Source organism: Vicugna pacos, chromosome 12, assembly GCF_048564905.1.
Source record: "Vicugna pacos chromosome 12, VicPac4, whole genome shotgun sequence".
Taxonomy (NCBI): Eukaryota; Metazoa; Chordata; class Mammalia; order Artiodactyla; family Camelidae; genus Vicugna; species Vicugna pacos.
The window spans coordinates 62,495,437-62,513,095 of record NC_132998.1 but is presented as its reverse complement, the minus strand read 5'-3'; the positions used below and the strand labels follow the sequence as shown (position 1 = coordinate 62,513,095).

At 57.4% G+C, this 17,659-nt stretch overlaps 1 protein-coding gene across 2 annotated transcripts in view; it reads right to left on the bottom strand.

The window, feature by feature from the left end:
- Positions 1-13,510, bottom strand: part of PRR5 (proline rich 5) — a 50,975-nt gene extending 37,465 nt beyond the window's left edge. Inside the window, exon 1 of one of the 2 annotated variants that reach the window (XM_072973669.1) lies at positions 13,432-13,510. The gene's annotated coding sequence lies outside the window, so the exon portion shown is untranslated. Of the gene's footprint in view, positions 1-7,100; positions 7,519-13,431 lie in introns of those variants that run through there. The other variant, XM_072973670.1, reaches the window with a different exon arrangement.
- Positions 13,511-17,659: the final 4,149 nt, after the last annotated feature.

Sequence of the window (17,659 nt, the reverse complement as noted above, 5' to 3'; positions counted from 1 at the left end):
CCTGTCCAGCCAGGGTCCTGGAGTCCCTGGAGTTTTTTAGGATCTGTGAAACCCTGAAATCGTCTGCGTAATTGCTTTAGGCTCTCTTCCACTTACCTAACCATGAGTGTGTCTTTTGTTGGGGCGAGGGATGTGGCTGCCATGAGCTTCTCTAAAAGGGCTGGGACCCCATGTTAAGGCAAAGCTGAGGAATGACCGTGGCCCATCTGTATGGAGCATCTGTGGTACCCAAATGTATGGAGTGGAGGAGGGAAAACGTGATTTTTGTAGTTAAATACACACGGTTCAACTATAGACTGAGGGGAAATCCTCATGGATTTTGAAGATAACACATGAAACTTCAGACATCTCAAGGTTATGGGCCTCACTGGGTTCCCCTTGCAGAAAACCTGAGGACACCCCCTCCCTCTCCCCTGCGGTTAGGAGAGCCTGAAGGTCCTGCCCCAGACACAGGTCCTTGGATCAAGCCAGACCCCAGGAGCACTGAGGAGGCTGCTCACACATCACATGGGGAATCCTTTATGGGGGCTCCCAAAAGGCTCGTCCCTTGGTTTCATTACCAGCAAAAGCTGTGTTTTCATCTTTGAATCTAGTGAGTGATCTTTCCCTCTTCACTTTTGTTGCTAGGAGGCTCAGGATAAAAAAATCAGTCCATATCTTACACGTGTACTAGATCTCCTGGCATTTTTTTTTTAAAGCCAGGAACATCTTGCTAATGATTGTAACAATAACACAACCACAGGTATTACATTATGAGCATTTTCTAAGAGCAAAGCACAGGCCTGAAGGATGCACACACGGTCATGCAGGCCCGATACCCTCTCATTGTAGGTGGTGCCCTCCTGCTCCGCAGTCATGGCTGATGGGGCTACAGGAGGTGCAGTGATGCCCCCACGGCATGCAGGTGGCGAGATCAGGGTAGTGGAGCATCAAACAGGGCATTTTCCCTGCGGCCCACATGGCCCACATAGCACGGTAGCAGCAGCGATCAGACTCAGCTTCCTGGGAAGGGGGACCAACGGGGAATGGGGGAGCAAGAGACTGAGAGGATTCCACTCCCAGAGGCGTCTGAGGGAAGGGACACTTGTCCTAGGCCCCTGGGGTCCCTGGCCCCTCCAGCTCTCCTTTACTCTCCCCTCCTCACACGTGTCTGGAGTTCCTGTACCTTCCTTCTCCGTGAACTTGGTTTACGTTTGGGAACTGACACAAGCAGCTAAGAAAGGGCACTTAGCAAAACCCGCCTGGCCCTCCTCTCCCACAGGAAAGGCTGTTCAATACCAGAACAGCAGGCGGAAGTCAGAGAAGGGGCCTCCCAAGAAAGGACACTGGGTGACCTCGACCCGATGCCTCCCAGGCCCTCCGCACCCTGCGTCTCCCACGGGAGGCCAGGCCCAGAGGCCCCGGGAGCTCAGGTGGCCCAGTGTCCACGTTGTAGACAGGGAGGCTGCGGCCTTGCACAGGGGTGGGACATGCAGGGTCACCCACCCAGACCGTCCTAACGGATGGGGAACAGGAGCAAGTGCTGAGGTCCTACTGGGTGCTGGGTCCCCTAGTTATAAGTTACAAGCCACCTTATAATCTGGTTCTCTGTGTCCTGCTTGCCCGTGACGGGGACGAGGACTGCCCTTCCCCAGTCATTATGCTCCCCTCTCCCATTTCTGGGATCTGTAAGTGAAGAATCTTGTGACTGCGCTCTCTGTCTGAGTGTACTGGAACTGCAGCTTCAATCACAACGACCCCGGGCTTCACCTCCCCAAGTGGGAGCTCGGATGCGGAGGGGCTCCCTGCTGACTCCGTGTGGATGGCTCGTGCCTCCTCATTCAGGAGGTTTTGATCTGCAAATTCTTAATTGAATACGCCAGCTACAGCCCCCTCAATACACACCACTGGGAGTCCAGACCTCCTGACTCCGCTGGGGCAACTCTGCTCCCCAATCCCACCCTCCACCCCAGGCCTTGCTGCCCCCAGGCTCTGCCCCGTTTGAGTTTCCCACCTGGTTCCACCGGTGAGAACTTGGGGATGACACGCTTCTCAGGGGTGTGACAAGGATGGAAAGGACCATGGATTCGAAATGAGAGGTGAGGGCCTTTGGGAACCCCCTCTTCACCAGGATGTTACGGTGAGGCTGGGCCACAGCTCTGTGGCCGGCTCTGTGAGTTCTGGGTGGGGAGGGAATCACACACAGCTCCTTTAGCTGAAAAGTGCCAGGCCCCGTCCCCAGCCTGTCCCTCTGACCAGGCCCTCTCGGACCTGCATCCATTGGGGAACCCCTTGTCTGGGGGCAGTCAGCCAGGCTGGCCTCAAACCCAGGCCCCCTGGGGCTCCAAGAGCACGGATGCAGTCACGCCTCCGCTTCCCCCCACTGCTCACTGCCGTGTCCTCCAGAGCCTGTCTCTCCCCCTGTGAGCTGGGGTATCTGCTGCTCACCTGGTGGCCCTGCGGGGCAGCATGGGGTGCAGGTGTGTCCACCCCTGTGTTCTCCTCACTTTTCACAGTGTGCATGAAATTCTGTTTCTGCAGAGGGTCACCCCACTTTACTCAACTCTGCGATGGCCGGTGGGGTGTACCCCCGGGCTGGGCAGGGGTCCTGAGGCACGGCTGGATGACTTGCCAGCCGCATGAGGCTCAGGGAGGGGACTCCCCACGGGCCACAAGTCGCGGCCATGGGGCCTGGGCAGATCCACAGCCTGGCAGGGTGGGGACTGGGAGACGCAGCACCTGTTCTCCCTGAAACCCTCCTCTGGGCGCTGGGTGTGGGAGGGCGACCCTGCCCAGCCCCTGCCTGACCCCCAAGGGGCTCCTTATTCAGGTCTTCTTGGCAGTTTCTCTTTCTGAGTCACCGAGGCCTGGGCTCTTTCTCTGCGGTTCCCGGTGTGGGCGGCAGATGGGGTGAGGACAGAGGTGAGAAGTTGGCCTAGGGGCGGAGGCGGTCACCCTAACTGCAAGCGGCATCGCTCCTCCGGCCCTGGCCTCCTGCACAGGGTTTCCCCAGGCTCGGGGGGCAAGCGACAGAAGGGGGTTCTCCTGGGCCTCGCTGCACGGATGAGACAAGAGGGCGAGCTGTCAGTCACAAGCTCCTGGCCCCTTACAGGGAGCCCAGTCTGTCAGCCCACAGGCTGTCTGAGGGGAGAGGAAGGGAGAGACAAGAGCCTCCCTGGAGCACCCTGAGCAAATGAAAGCAAAAGTCAGCTTGCAGGCGGAAGGCTGCTGTCCTGGAAGGCCAGGCCCCGCTCGTGACCACATGCTTGTCCTTCACTATCTGGGATAAGCTTTCCCTAAGCCTGGTCTGGTTGGCCAACTCCTATTCATCTTGCAAAACCCCACTCAGGGTGACCTCACCCATCAAAGTCTTCTCCCCGAGCCGCACCCTACCGCCCACGCACCTGCACTTGGAGGACAGAGCTGCCCAGGCCACCTGCTGCAGTGGCCCACTCCCCAGGAGGCTCAGAGAGAGCCCTCACTATGACGGCCATGCTGCTGGCTTTCTCCTTCACTGTCTCCGGCTAGCAGCCACAGGACTCCCCACACGCCAGGCCTGTCTGCACGACATTGCCAGGTGGGACGGGCCGTCGGCAGCTCCCTCCACGGAGGACACGGGGGCTGTGAGGGCCGCACAACTTGTCAAAGGCCGTTTGTACAATAAGTATTTCTTGAGACCCTAATATGCGCCAGGCCTTGAGCTGAGTGCTGGCTTTGAATCTGACCTTGGCCAAATCTTTTATCCTGTGGTGCACCAGTGGCTGTTTGGCATCATAACTGCTCTGATAGAAAGACAGAGTGTGGGACGAGGGGGAGGGGGCATCCTCATTTTCCAATGGGGGACAGAGGCCCATCCTTTGTGCACCCAGTGGAAGCCCGAGCCCAGCATCCAAGGCTACGTCCGGGCCCCCGGGGGTCCCAGGCCACATCACCTCCTCTGCCCACCCTGCCTGCTCAGCTCAAAACCCACAGGGAGTAGGGAAACCTCACCATCTCCTGGTGAAGCAAGGTTAGGAGAACGGAGTGCCCTGACGGGGGCCGGGGCGGGCCTCCCCCTTCTCCCTCCTGCCCTCTAGCCCACCCACCGCCTACAGCAGCCGTCAGAGCCCCCTGCACTGGCAAACATGCGGGAGGAAACAGACCTGAGCTCAGTGACATCCCCCCACCCTCACGCGCCCTGCCTGGTACCAAGGGCTGCGGCCTCCTGGCCTTGGAGCAGACAGACCAAGGCGATGGACGGCGACCTTGACCATCAGCACGGAGGTCTCCCTTTGTTGGCTGGTTCAGGTAAAGCAGAAGACACCATTGCTGCACTGGCCCCACCCGCTCTGTGACCCCGGGGCAGCTGTGTTTCCCCACCTGCCTCTGAGTCCTCAGCTGGCCTGGGGCCCAGAGCACCAAGTCGGCTCCCTCTCAGACCTGCCTGCTTTGTTCCCACCACCCTTAGGGGCCTGCCAGCCACACGCCCTCGGGGCCACACCTGGGCGTGTCGGCACTGACCTCCTTTTGGCTGCCTGACGCTCTTTCGGGTTGGTCTTGTGGAATCGAACTCATTTCCCATTTCTGTTGGTTCTCCTTAGAGCCCTGTCCCCATGGTGCCTCTGGTGCTTCTGTCTGGTTCCCCTAACTTGCCCCCTGAGCGATGCTCCAACCACAGACAACAGAAATCATGAACTCAGAGAGAACTCAGGGCATGGGCTTGAAAATTAGTCCCATGAATGGCACTCGCTTGGCCTATGATGTCACGCTCTAATCCCCTCTCCACAAATGACAGAGCCGAGGCCCTGGGGCTCAGTGAAGGAGCAAGGGCGGCAGGAGAGGCCGGCTGTTACGAGTTGGGCTCTGGGGACAGATTTGAATCTGAAGCTCAGCTTGGCCACTCACTGTACTTGGCCTCAATTTTCCCATTCTGTAAAATGGGGACATAGCAGTGCCAGCCCCACAGAATCCCCCAGGGGTAAGGGTCACATGGGCTCCTGAATGCTCCGGTGGCCCCCAGGGGCAGGCTGGTGGGTGGACACCCTCAGGGGATGCAGCTACTGGGAGTCTAACAGGAGCACCAACCCCCAATATCACTCAGGATCTGGGCCAGCCCTTCTCTACGCAGGGTCTCCCACCTGCCTCCCTAGCAACAGCCCCCTGCCCCCCGCAAGGTGCCACCTTCACAAGCCTGCAGGCTGGGCCACGGGCCCCTCTGGGTTTCCCTCCGTGACAGCTCCATCACAGCCCGGGCCTAGTCTCCCCCATCAGACCGTGTCGGGACAGCCTGATGACAAGTGTCCGTCAGACTAAGGGGCTCTATTTTCACATCATAAGGCTCTCAACACCCATGCAAAGCCACTGAGTGAACTCAAGAAAACTGGAAAAACACAAAAAAGTTGGAAGAGGGAACAAACCACCAGAGAAACTTACTGCTGCCCATCCTGGTCTTTTTCCTGTGCAGGGCTGAGTGCTGGTCGCCACCCGGAGCAGCCCCTGAATGCAAGCCTGCCGCCCGCCTCCTTCCCTTGCACGGAAAGACGCTGGGTCTGCAGAGCGGTCGTGAGGCCTGACAGAGGGGCTGAGTCACACAGGCTTGGGGTCACACAGCTCCAAGAGGAGGGGCCCAGACTGGGAGGCCAGCCCTCCCAGTCCCCCCAGACACTGCACCCCCGTCCCACAACAGTCTCGGCCCCAGAAGTCCTTACTTCCTGTTGTCTGGCTGAGTGTCCATCATCTGGGAAGGTCCTGTCTGCAGACAGTTCACAGAAACACAGGGAGTTCACGCATGGAGCAGATCTTACAGGTCCGCTCCTGTCCCTTACCACAGGTTCTTAAAACTCCAACCCAGCCCCTATGTCTGCCACTTGCTCTCTCATTCATCAGACACTCCCGGGGTCCCACTGTGTGCCAGCCCCGAGCTCAGCCCTGGGACCCAGAGATGAATCGAGTTCTGCCCTTGGACCCCAGGCTGGAGGGAAGGAGACTGGAGAACACATCCAGTGCTGGGTCAAAGATATGAGCGAAGATTCCAAGGTAAAGGAGCATGGGAGGGGCGTCTACCCACCCTGCCTGGGGTGAATGCAGGGCAGCCAGGAGGGCTTCCTGGAGGAGGAAGGCATCTTCCAGCAAGGACTTGAAGAACAAACAAAAGCCATCAGTGAAGAAGGGAGGAAAAGAATTCCAGACAGAGGAAAGGCAGGAGGAGGCTCAGAGGAGGGAAGGGCAGAGAACGAGTAGGAATATGAGGTGACCTTCAAGCAGGGGCAGGCAGTGAAGCGGAGGTGACCCCGGCCACCCACAGGGCTCCCTCTCACAGCTCCTAGCAGTGAGTGTGGCTCCAGGGACCAGTTCCCTTCAGAATCAAGCTTAGAAAAACTCCCACCTTCCATCAGCATATCTGCAAGGCCCCCAGGGCACTGGCTTCAGGTTCTTTCCTGGGAGAGCCAACCACAGGCCTGCCAGGACCTCTCCGGGAACCAGACCCGTCCAAAGGCCTACTGATGCTCGTCAGGCCGATGTGAAGATGTGATGGAGAACAAGGACACAGGTGTGATCCTCGCTTGATCCTCCAATCCACAAACCGAGACCGAGGCTCAGAGAGGCAGAGGAACTTGCCAGAGGTCACAGAGCACATAAGCAAGCAGGAAGTGGGCCCCGGGGCAGAACCCGCCCTTTCTGGCTCTGAGGGCACCCCGAGCCACAGCCGAAGTGTCCTTCACTGGTCCTGGGAGCCTGGGATGCGGGGATCTGACCAGCGCACCCAGAATGTGCTTTATGAATGAGTGAACAAAAGAATCTGAGAGCCTCGTCCCTCTGCCCACGCTGGTGGCAGCAAGAAGGAGCCATCTGCTACTGTTTTTTGTTGTTGCTGTTCCTCTGAAAATCCAAATCACAAACCCGAAGTTGCAGCTCCTGGTCACACCAGGGCGGGCAGACCCCCCGCCCCCCAGGCCCTGACCCTGGGCTAGGACAGAGTGCAGCCCCTCCATGGCAGAGGTCAGGCAGCCCCTCCATGGCAGAGGTCAGGCAGCCAAGGGCTGAATCTCTGCTTGGCCCGTGACAGCGTGAGACCTGACCCGTCGTGCCCCGACTCTGAGCCTCAGCATCTCATTACCAAACAGAGGTGCAAGAGGACCTACCTTGCTGGGTGCTGTGAGGACTAAAGAGGTGGGGACCTGCAGGGATGGGTCTGGGGGGATCCCAGCCTGCTGGCCTCCTCTGCCAGTGACCTTGGCTGCTGAGTGAGCTCTGAAACCCTCAGCACTAACTGCACTGGATGCCCTGGCCCCGTGGGCAGCCGAATAGCTTACATATTACAAGGCATCCACGTGGCCAAAGGGCAGAGGGGCCGAGGAGGGCGCGGGCAGGTGGCTCAGCGGGCTCTCCGGTGACTCAGCGGGACTCAGCCAGGCTGCAGGCCCAGGGGTGGGAGCTGCCCACTTCCCTGTGCAGGGAAGCCCAGCTGCCAGTGCTCCTGATAAATATTTTATCACTGCTCACAAAGCAGGCCCCAGGAAGGTGCCTGCAGCCTCCAATCCTGCAGAGCACCCCTTCCTGCCTGGACAGGAGGAAGTGGCTGGGTGGGGTGCAGCTGGGGCCAGGAGCCTAGACAGCTAGCTCATTTCTGCCCTGCTGTCACTTCAGGTCAGCTCAGCTCAGCAAACGCCCCCAAGCCTCACTCACACTCTGCCCCACACGTGCTGGGCCCCCTCCCCCCACAGCTCCCAGGCGCCTCTGCTCCGCTCCCAGAACACCAGCACTCTGTCCCTTGGCCCAGTCAAATGCCCCATCCTGTCAGCCCTGTGCCATGCCACCTCCTCCAGGGAGTATTCCTGGCTGTCTTCTTCCCACTGTGTGACATTGGGCAGGCCCATCACACTCTCTGAAACTGTTTCTAAAATGGGGCTGATGATCCCGACTCATGGAGACAAGATGAGACCTTGTCAGTGAAGGGTCTCCCAGGGCCCCGCCCGCACAGAGACTTGCTCTATTTGGAGGGACCTGAATGTGAGGAATCCGATAAATATAACGGCGCCTGTGGGACACAGGAATGCACAGAGCCTGGCTCCTGCTTGCAGGGCTCCACAGTCTAACTGGGGAGATGGGAACAAAATAATAACAAAGACAGTAACTCTAATAACTTCCACCTTCCAAGCCCCGCCACAGCCAGATGACTGACATCACATCTCCTCGTTTACTCCTCCCAGCAGCCCCCTGACGTCAGGCTCTTGCCCCCATTTCACAGCAGTGCAGGCGCCTGAGACTCAGAGAGGGGCAGGGCCCTGCCCGAGGTCACACAGCTTGGCGGGGCTGACCAGCTGTCCCGTCGGACGTCTGGGGTGTGACCTCGGGGGCAACACCTGCTTTTCACATCATGGTCCATGTGGCGGCTGGACCATCCATGTGGGGGATGGTCTGGGGCAAATGAAGAACAGCCACAGGATATTGTGCCGCCAGTAAAAAGTCCTCACTGCTCTTCAGGAACAACCGGACCACTGAAAGAACGCGGGAGGTGCTCGTGGTACTCACAGGAAGCGAGAAAGTTCAGGATGTGAAACTACACGTGGTGTGATGATACGTAAAAATGGTTCTACATCGGGATGCATTTACTGAAAAAAGACTGGAAATGATACACAAAATGCTGATGTTCTGGGGGGAGGTTACAGGTAAAACTGGGATCGATTTTCTAGAGTTTATATCACATGCCTAAGTTGATTTTATAACTTAAAATTTTCCTTAGAAACAGGATTGATCCCCCCCAAGGGTTTATTGGACACCTACTGTCTGCCCTCCTGTGCTGAGTTTTCTCCTCTCTCAGCCTCAGATTTGGTCTGTGGGACAGATGAGATGGACATGACTGGGAGAAACGAAGAACTGGGGACCACCCTCCCCACCTCTCCATGGTTTGGCCTGCCAGCACCTCAAACCCTGCTTGGCCTAAGCCAAGCTCAGAATCTTCTCCCACACTGAGTCTACTGTACCAGGGACCATCACCGCCACCTATCCAAGTCCTAGACTAACCATCACAGGAGCTCATGAGGTAGTGAGCTCCCTGTCAGTGGGAATAATCAAGCAAGAGGTGTCATGCCTATCTACCAAGAAGTGGCCTCGATGGACTGGCTTACCAGACTCAAAGTCTTACCAGCTGCGTGACCTTGGATAAGATACTGACCTCTCTGTGCCTTGCCTTCCTCACCTGCACAGTGGGATGATACAATGACCTCATAGGGCCTCAGAGGGTTAAATGAGGGCAAATATGTAAGATGCCTCCCAGTTTCCGGCCCAGGGCTATATATGTGTTGACTATTATTACTTCACAGCTTTACCTACCCTCCCACCAGAGCAGAAGTAAAAATTCCCATTTCACAGATTTGAAAACCAAGGCATAGAGAGTAACTCCTCTTAGACTCAAAGGGGTGGAAGTGGCGAAACCAGGACCTTCTGGTGCTGAATGGGGCCCCCCTCCCAGCCGGGGTCTTCCCTGTGAGTCTCTCCTCCTCTGCTCTCTTCTAGGCTCTGGGCAGATTGGTTTTGCTGGAGAAACTGCTTTGGATAAAAGAAAGAAGGTCTTTAATCAGCCCAGCTGATGGCGCAGAGAGCAAAACCTTAAGAACCTTCCGGAAAATGAGCAGGACTTCCAGTGGGGTCAGAGGAGCCCACCATGGCAGCTCCCGATGGGGAGGCGTCACGGTGACAGTCCCTCACCATCAGGCACGTAGCGTCATGGACTGGAAAGTGGGCGTGCACACCTCCCCTCTTGCTGGGGACCTGGCGGTTTGAGCCCCAGCCCTGCTCCTTGCTGCCAGTGTCTCTGGGCAGCCATTGGCCTCTCTGAGCCTCAGTTTGCCCTTCTGTTAACTGGGCAGGGCCATGATCACCTTCTAGGCTGCCTGGGAGGAGTAAGTGGGATGGTGGCCGGGGAAGTCTTCACACAGGGCCTGGCACACAGTAGGTCGTAAATCGATGCCTGGGAGTCAGAACCGAGGAGAGCAATACTCGGTACTCCTTTTAAATGAACTACATAGATTTTCTTGATAACCTTTTCAGAAGGGACCTGGCCCCAGCCCCTCCTCACTCGCTCCTGGGTGTAGTCAAGGGTAAAGCAATTGCAAATGTCACCTATGTCCCCGCTGCTCTGCCCAGAGGGTACAGAGTGGCACCAGCATCTCCGAGGGATTCAGACTGGCACCAGCATCTCCGAGGGGGCCTGCACACAGCTCATCACCCATAGTCATAGCGTGAGCCCAGAAGTGGGTTTTAACCTTGACGTTAACACTGACAGGAACTCCAGGGCCAATGCCAGGCCAGCCTGACCGCAAGCCCCTGTCACTGCAAGACCCCTCTACCATACCAACACAAGGCACTGTCCTACCCAGGACCTTACATGAAGCCACGTAGTCCTCACAAGCGCCTTAGGTGGTAGGTGCAACCACCATCACCACTTCACAGATGAAAAAGCCGAGGCACACAGAGACGTTTGGTGACTTGCCAACATCACACAGCTGATGAGAGGTGGGGCCAGGATTCGAACCCAAGAAGCCTGGCTCCAGAACCCAGGTTTTGGCCACCTAAGCTGTGTTTTCCAATCTACACTTCTCAAATGAGCAAACTGAAGCTCAGAGAGGCTAGGCCACTTCCCACGGCCACACAGCTATCAATAGTGCTGCTGGGATTTATAGCAGGTGGACCCAACTCTGGGGTCTCCAGCCTTTGCAGCCCCTCCCTGGCCCCTGCTGGCTTCTCCTCCAGGCCACAGGGTCTGAGGCTGGAGCCAAGTCCTATTGGCAGATGCCCCCGGGCTGCTCTCGAGACATCAGGTTTCCTGAGTCGCGAGAACTGCGTTCACACACAGACTTCAAAGTTCCCGCCCCATGAGATGCTCCCTCACCAAAATTCGATTTTGAGACATAAAAGAGGGATATGGTTAAAAAAGAAGGTTATACTGTCCTCAGGAAGTCACCTCCTTGTCCCACTAACCCATGTCTTCATTACAGCCCACGGTTTTAATCCGTATCTCCGGACTCTAACCCTGGTCCTTCTCAGGGTCTACCCTGAGGGCCACCCCGGGCTTTGGGGTGAGCCCTGAAGCAGGATGTCCTGACCCTGCTTTTGACCCCAAGGACCATGGACAGAACGTCTGACCCAACAGCTCCCCACCCAGATTGAGGCCTCCCCTTTTCTGCATGGGTCTCTCTGCCTCCCTGGGTCCCTGGCCATCTGCAGGCCTGGAGAAGGCCTGTGGGAAGGAGTGAGTGAGTGAATGAATTAACGACTTCCCTTGTCCCTCTACGGGTTTCTCGAGAGCTCTGCTTTTCCCACGGATGTCCCAGAAGACAACTTTGTTCGCGTCCACGGACGCTCACAACTCGGGGCACCTGGCAAGGGCCCGAGACTTTCTCTTTCCTTCCCAGACCCAGGCCCCTCCTGGGTTTCTGCTCTCTTGACTCTGTGGGGAGTCGCCCAGGAGACAAGGGTGTTGTCTCCCAGTGCTTGGGGAGCTGGCGGTGGCACCCAGCGGATCCCATAAGACGCCACCTGAGCTGCCCAGGCAACTCTGCGTGGCCGTCCTCAGGGCTTTTAAGCCATCCATTAGAAAGAAAAAAAATCCATTAGCTAACAAATGTTTCTGCACAGACCACTCTCCCTGCTGATGAGAAATTAAGTCCACGCGACTGTCCCCATCACCGACTGTGAAAACTGCAGAGTGCTAGCCTCTCTCGTGACTGGTCCCCCGTGTTCCCGGTGGGCTTGTGACGTGTCAGGCGCTGGGCTTCTGGCTCCTCACCACCCGTAAGGAGTGGGTAATGCTGTGATCGCTAGTTCTCAGGAGAAGAGACTGAAGCCTAGAGAAGCCCAGTGACTTGCCCAGGGCCACACAGCCGGCCAGCGGTGGTCCTGGGACGCCGACCTGGGCCTCCTTGACTCTGTAGCCCCCAGCCACCCCCTACCCCACTGAAAGCAATGGCTCCGAATCCCAGACCATTTGGCAGGAAAGACCCTTGGGAGGCCTTAATCTCCTTTGACTGATGGGGGCTTAGGCTCAGAGATAGAGTGGCTTGCCCAGGGACACAGTAAGGCCGGCTCCTCTTGGGTCCACCCCACTGCCTGCCAGTCAGAGGAAGCTATATGACCTTGTCCCATAACCTGATGCCACCATTCACACCTGAAAGTGCATCAGAAGAGGGGGGAGTTGTAAAATGCAGATTCCTGGTACCCCATCAGAGGCCAGGATAGGAGTCCAGGAATCATCATTTTATCAAGCACAGTCGTTAAGGAGGACAGCCTGGTGGTCCAGGCTCCACTCCCAGAGCCCCTTACCCCTCCAGGAAGGGTTTCTGGGTTGGCCCTGCAGCAGATCCGAGAGGCTGCAGGGAGCTCCCCCTCCCCCTCCAGATGCAGACCAGGGACTGGTCTTTGGGATTCCGGGGAGCTCTGGCACAGCCCCGTTCTCTCCAAGAGCATCGCTAATCACCTGGACATGATGGCCAGCCCACGCGGTTCTCAGGCGACTGCACAGGGCTCTCGCTTCTGCCCCATGCCATGGATGGGGAGATAGAGGTCACCCTCAGGAAGTGGCCTGGCGAAGCCGGGCTGAGACCACACCCTGTGACCTTCAGACCAGGGACCCTCCCCCAGCCCAGCAAGTTCTCCCTACCTTGGCTCCATTGGAAAAAATCTTAGAAAGCGTCAGGCTCTGCTCATGTGAACAGGGTCGAGTGCATGATCTGATTCTGCCAGAGGCCCAGAGCCCTGACCAGGCCAGTGTGCCACCTCTCAAGGGAGGAGACGGGGGCTCCCCAGGTTGAGGGTACAAACCTCTGCAAGCTCCAGCACTGGGGCCTCTGCCCTCATATGTGCCAGCTGTCCCAAACCGACCCCCACAGCTCTGCAGGGCCAGCTCCCCGCAGGAAGGTGGCCCGAGGCCCAGGCCAGAGGCCAGAGGGGTGGGGCCCCACGCTGATCCAGGACAGGGCTCAGAAAGGAGGTGTCTCCCTCCCTCGACCATCTTTGTTTGCTCTATTAAGAGGGGGCAGTGAGAAGCGAGGAGAGAGCCGCGATGGGGAGGGGGCAGTGTCGCGGAAGGAAGATCAGGAAACAAGGCGGCTGGACAAGCCGCTGGACGGACACGCAGAGACCCACCCACAGAGACAGACAGAAAGTCAGAGATAGAGAAGGGGACGGGGGAGGGGGCGGGGAGGGGGCCAAGAGACAGACTGCGAGAGAGGATGAGCCCGGAGGTCCCAGGAGACGGGGGGGTGGGAGACGCTGGACACCCCCAGCGAAGGGGACCGTCCGACCCTTACCCCACCCCATGTCCCGGCACTCGGCGCGACACGCGCGCGCGCGCACACACACGCCACTCCGCCGGCGCCGCCCGGGCCCCCGCCCTCCGAGGGGCGCGCGTGCCGCCCCCGGCTCCCCCGGACCCCTCCCCCGCCGGGGCCTCCGGGACCCGTCGCCGCTGCTCACCGTGGTCCCCGAGCCTCCTCCGCCGCCGCTGCCACCGCGCAGAGCCGGAGCTCGGGGCCGGGGGAGGGGGCCGCGGAGGCCCCGCCCCGCCCCGCCCCCCGGGCCCGCGCAGGGCGCCCGACGCGGCCGCGGCCACCGGGACTCCGGAGCTGCCGGAGACGCGCGGGAGGCGGCCACCTGGGCCGCGGGCACGCCCACCCGCCGGGGCGCCGGGGCCCGGGGCCGCCCGAGCTGGGCGCTGGGGCAGGGGTGCCCTCCCCGGGGGCCCCCCATCCCGGTGCACTGCGCAGGCTGTGGGCGGCGCCCGCCGGGGAAGGGGGCGTCCCGGCCACCCCGGCGGCCCAGATCGGCTCTCGGGCCAGTAACCCACCCCTCCGCGACCCTCTAACGCCCGCTGAGTGCCCCCTCCCCAGCCCTAGCCTGTGCGGGGTGGGGGCCCGGGAGCCGGGAGGAAAGATCAGACGTTCAGACTGTGTCCCTGCTCTGGGGCTTGGGGGCTTGCGGTGGCGGCAGAGAAGGCAGGGTTGGGGCAAACAAACGCTTCCAGCATCTAAATATCCCAAGGCTGTGATTGTCAAAGTGTGTCCCGACTGCTCCGTTGGCATCACCCTGGAACTTGGTAGGAACGTAAATTCTCAGGCCTCACCCCAGACTTAAAGAAACTGAGGATGGGGTCTAGGAATCTGGGTTTTAACAAGTCCTCTGGAGATTTCCAAGTTCCCAGGAAGTTTGAGAAGTACTGCTCTGGTGGAATAGCGAACACCCCGCTCCCCACACCCAGGTCCACACCCTAGAGTGTCCTAAAGGGGTGCTTTTCACCCTTCACTTTAAAAGGGCTCTCCCTGTCTCCTTTTGACACTGTGCTGGGGGTGGGAGGGGCTCCTGGACAGGCATTCTCTAGCAGGATTAACAGTCAGTGCTGGTCCAAAGCCAAGCTGCCTTGTGCTGCCAGGGGCCAGGCGGCCCCGCTGGGGTGTTCCGGCTGGGGTGTTCCAGCGGGGATGGTTACTGACTGGTTCTTATGTGTTTTCATGTGTAGTGATTGTTTTAAAGTTTTGAAATTCAGTTGTGCAAATATTTATGTTCATATTCGGGACTAAAACATTTTCCCCTGCCATCATTGTGCTTGTTTGCAGCTAAGCCCCCTGCCCCCCAGAAACAGTGTTGAAACGGGACAGATCAGGTGGCAGCCTTCCTGGTGACTAGAGTCCAGGAGTGGGTGTGTGCTGGGGGTGATCCACCAGGGTCCTGGGATAAGCACCTCTGCCTGGGCAGCAGGCCATGTGTCCCAGAGGGTGGAGGGGCATCTGATCAAAGGGACCAGCTGGAGCCAACACATGTAGTGGCGTGTCCTGGGTATTGCTGCCACGTTCTCTGGACGATCTAAAATTGCCTCCCCTCCACTCTCTCTTCTCTGGTCCTGCTTCCTTTTTCTCTGAGTTCTTGCACTTGGCGTTACATTCTACAGTCGGTTATTTCTTTCTTATTTAGTTTGTCTGCTAGGATGTAAATTCCCTGTGGCGGGAGTGGGGAGCTTGCCTCTTTTCTTCCCCTAAAGGGTCTCTGGTGTGTTTGGCACTTAAAAGGGGCCAAATATATGTCTGTTGAAAGAGTGAGTGGATGAATGAGCCCATAATGAGCAGTGCTGGTCACTTTTCATTCGTGGCGTCCCCCGGCCCCCTGGTTCCATCCGCTGCCTGGCTCTGTGCCTGATGGACTGCATCCCCCGCGGGTGCCTGGTTGGGTCTGGCCAATGGGGACAGCAGCTGGAGGTCAGATGGGGAGGGAGAGGATGGGGCATTTCCTCCCACTGCCCATGTGCTGTAGCACCGGCACTGTCTGTGCCCCTCCCTGAGCACAGCTCCCATCAACTTCCGCTGGAAACACCATTTCCTCCACTTGTTCTTCTAGCCCCAGGGACATAGCAGCTTCCAGAGACCTCAGTTGTCAGTCTCTGGGTGCTCCTGAACCTGCCCGCACCTCTGTAATAGTCCCTTTAGTTACATTCCCTATTTGGACCACCTGGGGTAAATTCTATTTCCTGCTGGAACCGTGACTGACACAGATATATATTATTTTTTGCCATTTTATAAAATCGGAAACTGAGGTGCGGAGAGGTAATAAAACACTCCCAGCCAGAGTTCTTAATAGACACCTCACCAAAGAAGATACACAAAAGGCAAATAAGCATATTAAAAGATACTTTGCATCTAATGTTATTAGCGCCATGCAAATTAAAACAATAATGAGATACCATTACACACTTATTAGAATGGCCCAAATCCAGAGCGCTGACAACACCAAATGCTGGCAAAAATGTGGAGCAACAGGAACTCTCATTCACTGCAGATGGGAATGCAAAATGGTGCAGACACTTTTGAGGACAGTTTGGTGGTTTCTTACAAAACTAAACATCCTCTTACCATGCAATCCAGCAATCACTGTCCTTGCTGTTTACCCAAAGGAGCTGAAACTGACTTCCACACAAAACCTGTGCAGGAGTGTTTATAGCAGCTTTATCATATAATTGCTAAAACTTGGAACCAACCAAGGTGTCCTTTAGTAAGTGACTGGATAAACTGGTACAGCCATATGGAGGAATATTATTCAGTGCTAAAAAGAAATGTGCTATTAAGCCATCCAGTCATGGAGGAAACTTAAATGCACATTACTAAGTGGAAAAAGCCAATCTGAAGAGGCTACAAACAGTGGGAGTCCAACTTTATGACATTTTGGAAAAGGCAGAACTATGGAGCGGGTAAGAGCAGTGGTTGCCAGGGGTTGGAGGGCAGGGAAGGATGAAAAGGTGGAGCACAGAGGATTTTTAGGGCAGAGAAACTTCTCATGTGATACTGTCATGGGTATATGTCATTATACATTTGTCAAAACCCATAGAATGTCCAGGAATGAACCCTGATGTCAACTGAGGACTTTGAGTGGTAATGATGTGTCCAAAAGGGTCAGCAGTTGTAAACGATGTACCACTCTGGTATGTGATGTTGATAATGGGGAAGTTATGCAATGAGGGGGGGGGCAAATCTCTGTACCTCCCTCTCAATTTTGCTGTAAACCTAAAACTCTTCCAAAAAAAAAAAAAAATAAAGTCTTCAAAAAAATACCCACCCAGGACCATGCCATGAGTAATGACAGAGCCTGTGATCCAACCCAGGACCCCCTGGTTTAAAGTCTGTGTGTCTGGCTTTTGGGGGATTTTGAGTTCTTCTCCTCGAAGGGCCCAGGTCTGAGGGCTAAACATGACGGGGACCCCTTCCCTTTTCAGAACAAAGAGCTTGTCCTCCCATTTAATACCAAGCATTGTACAGGACACCAACAAGGCTGACCTGGGAGAAAACCGCGGCCCCTGGCCTGGTGACCACTGAACACAGGGGACAGCCTGAGTGGTGTCTGGGCCACAAAATGACCAGACCCCGCCTCTGCTCGGCTGCAGGAGAGACTCTCACTCCAGGCTCCCCTCCCTGTCAACAAGGTTTACTAAGACACCTGATCACGGAATCACCGCGCATTCCTGACAGCATCCAGTCCAGAGCAAAGCTTGCATCTTCATACCCACCCGCGCCCATCACCCAGCACGCCCAGCACAGGCTCAGTGCCCTGAAGTTTCTTCTAACCCCCTCTTCCAAGCATCCAGGGCTCCTAGGCACGTCCTCCATCTAGGCAACAAGAGATCCACCCTCCCTATTCCCCACAGAGGGCTTTGGCAATGGGGAGCCTCTCCTTGGGCCACCATGAAACAGCCCCCTCCTTCAGACCCTCAGACCAAGAGGGAGAGGGCAGGACAGGATGTGGCAGGATGTGGGAGGTGGCAGCCAGGCTGGTGCCTGTGCCAACTGACCAGCAGACCATCTGCTGCTGATATTCCCGTGGTGACAGGGCCAGGCTGGCTGGGAGAGGTGGCCCAGCTCTTGCCAGGGTGGGCTGGGGCCGGGGGCAGGCTCCTGTCTCCACCCACCCGTTCCGGCTCCAGCACTAGGCTTGTGTGCCCCAGCCCTTGTCCCAGCTGAAAACCAGGCACCCCTCTGCCTTCAGTGCTGGCCCGGGCCCCCAGCCTCCGGCCACAGGGGCTGAGTCTGGTTCAGTTCAAGGAGTGTTTTGCACGTGCCTTGGGCACGCTAGGCTCTGAGTTTGGGCCTAGAACCAATGGGAGCCCAGGGAGCTCCGAGGTGGCAGTAGGGGGACCAGACCCAGAAACCCATTCTGTCACTTGATG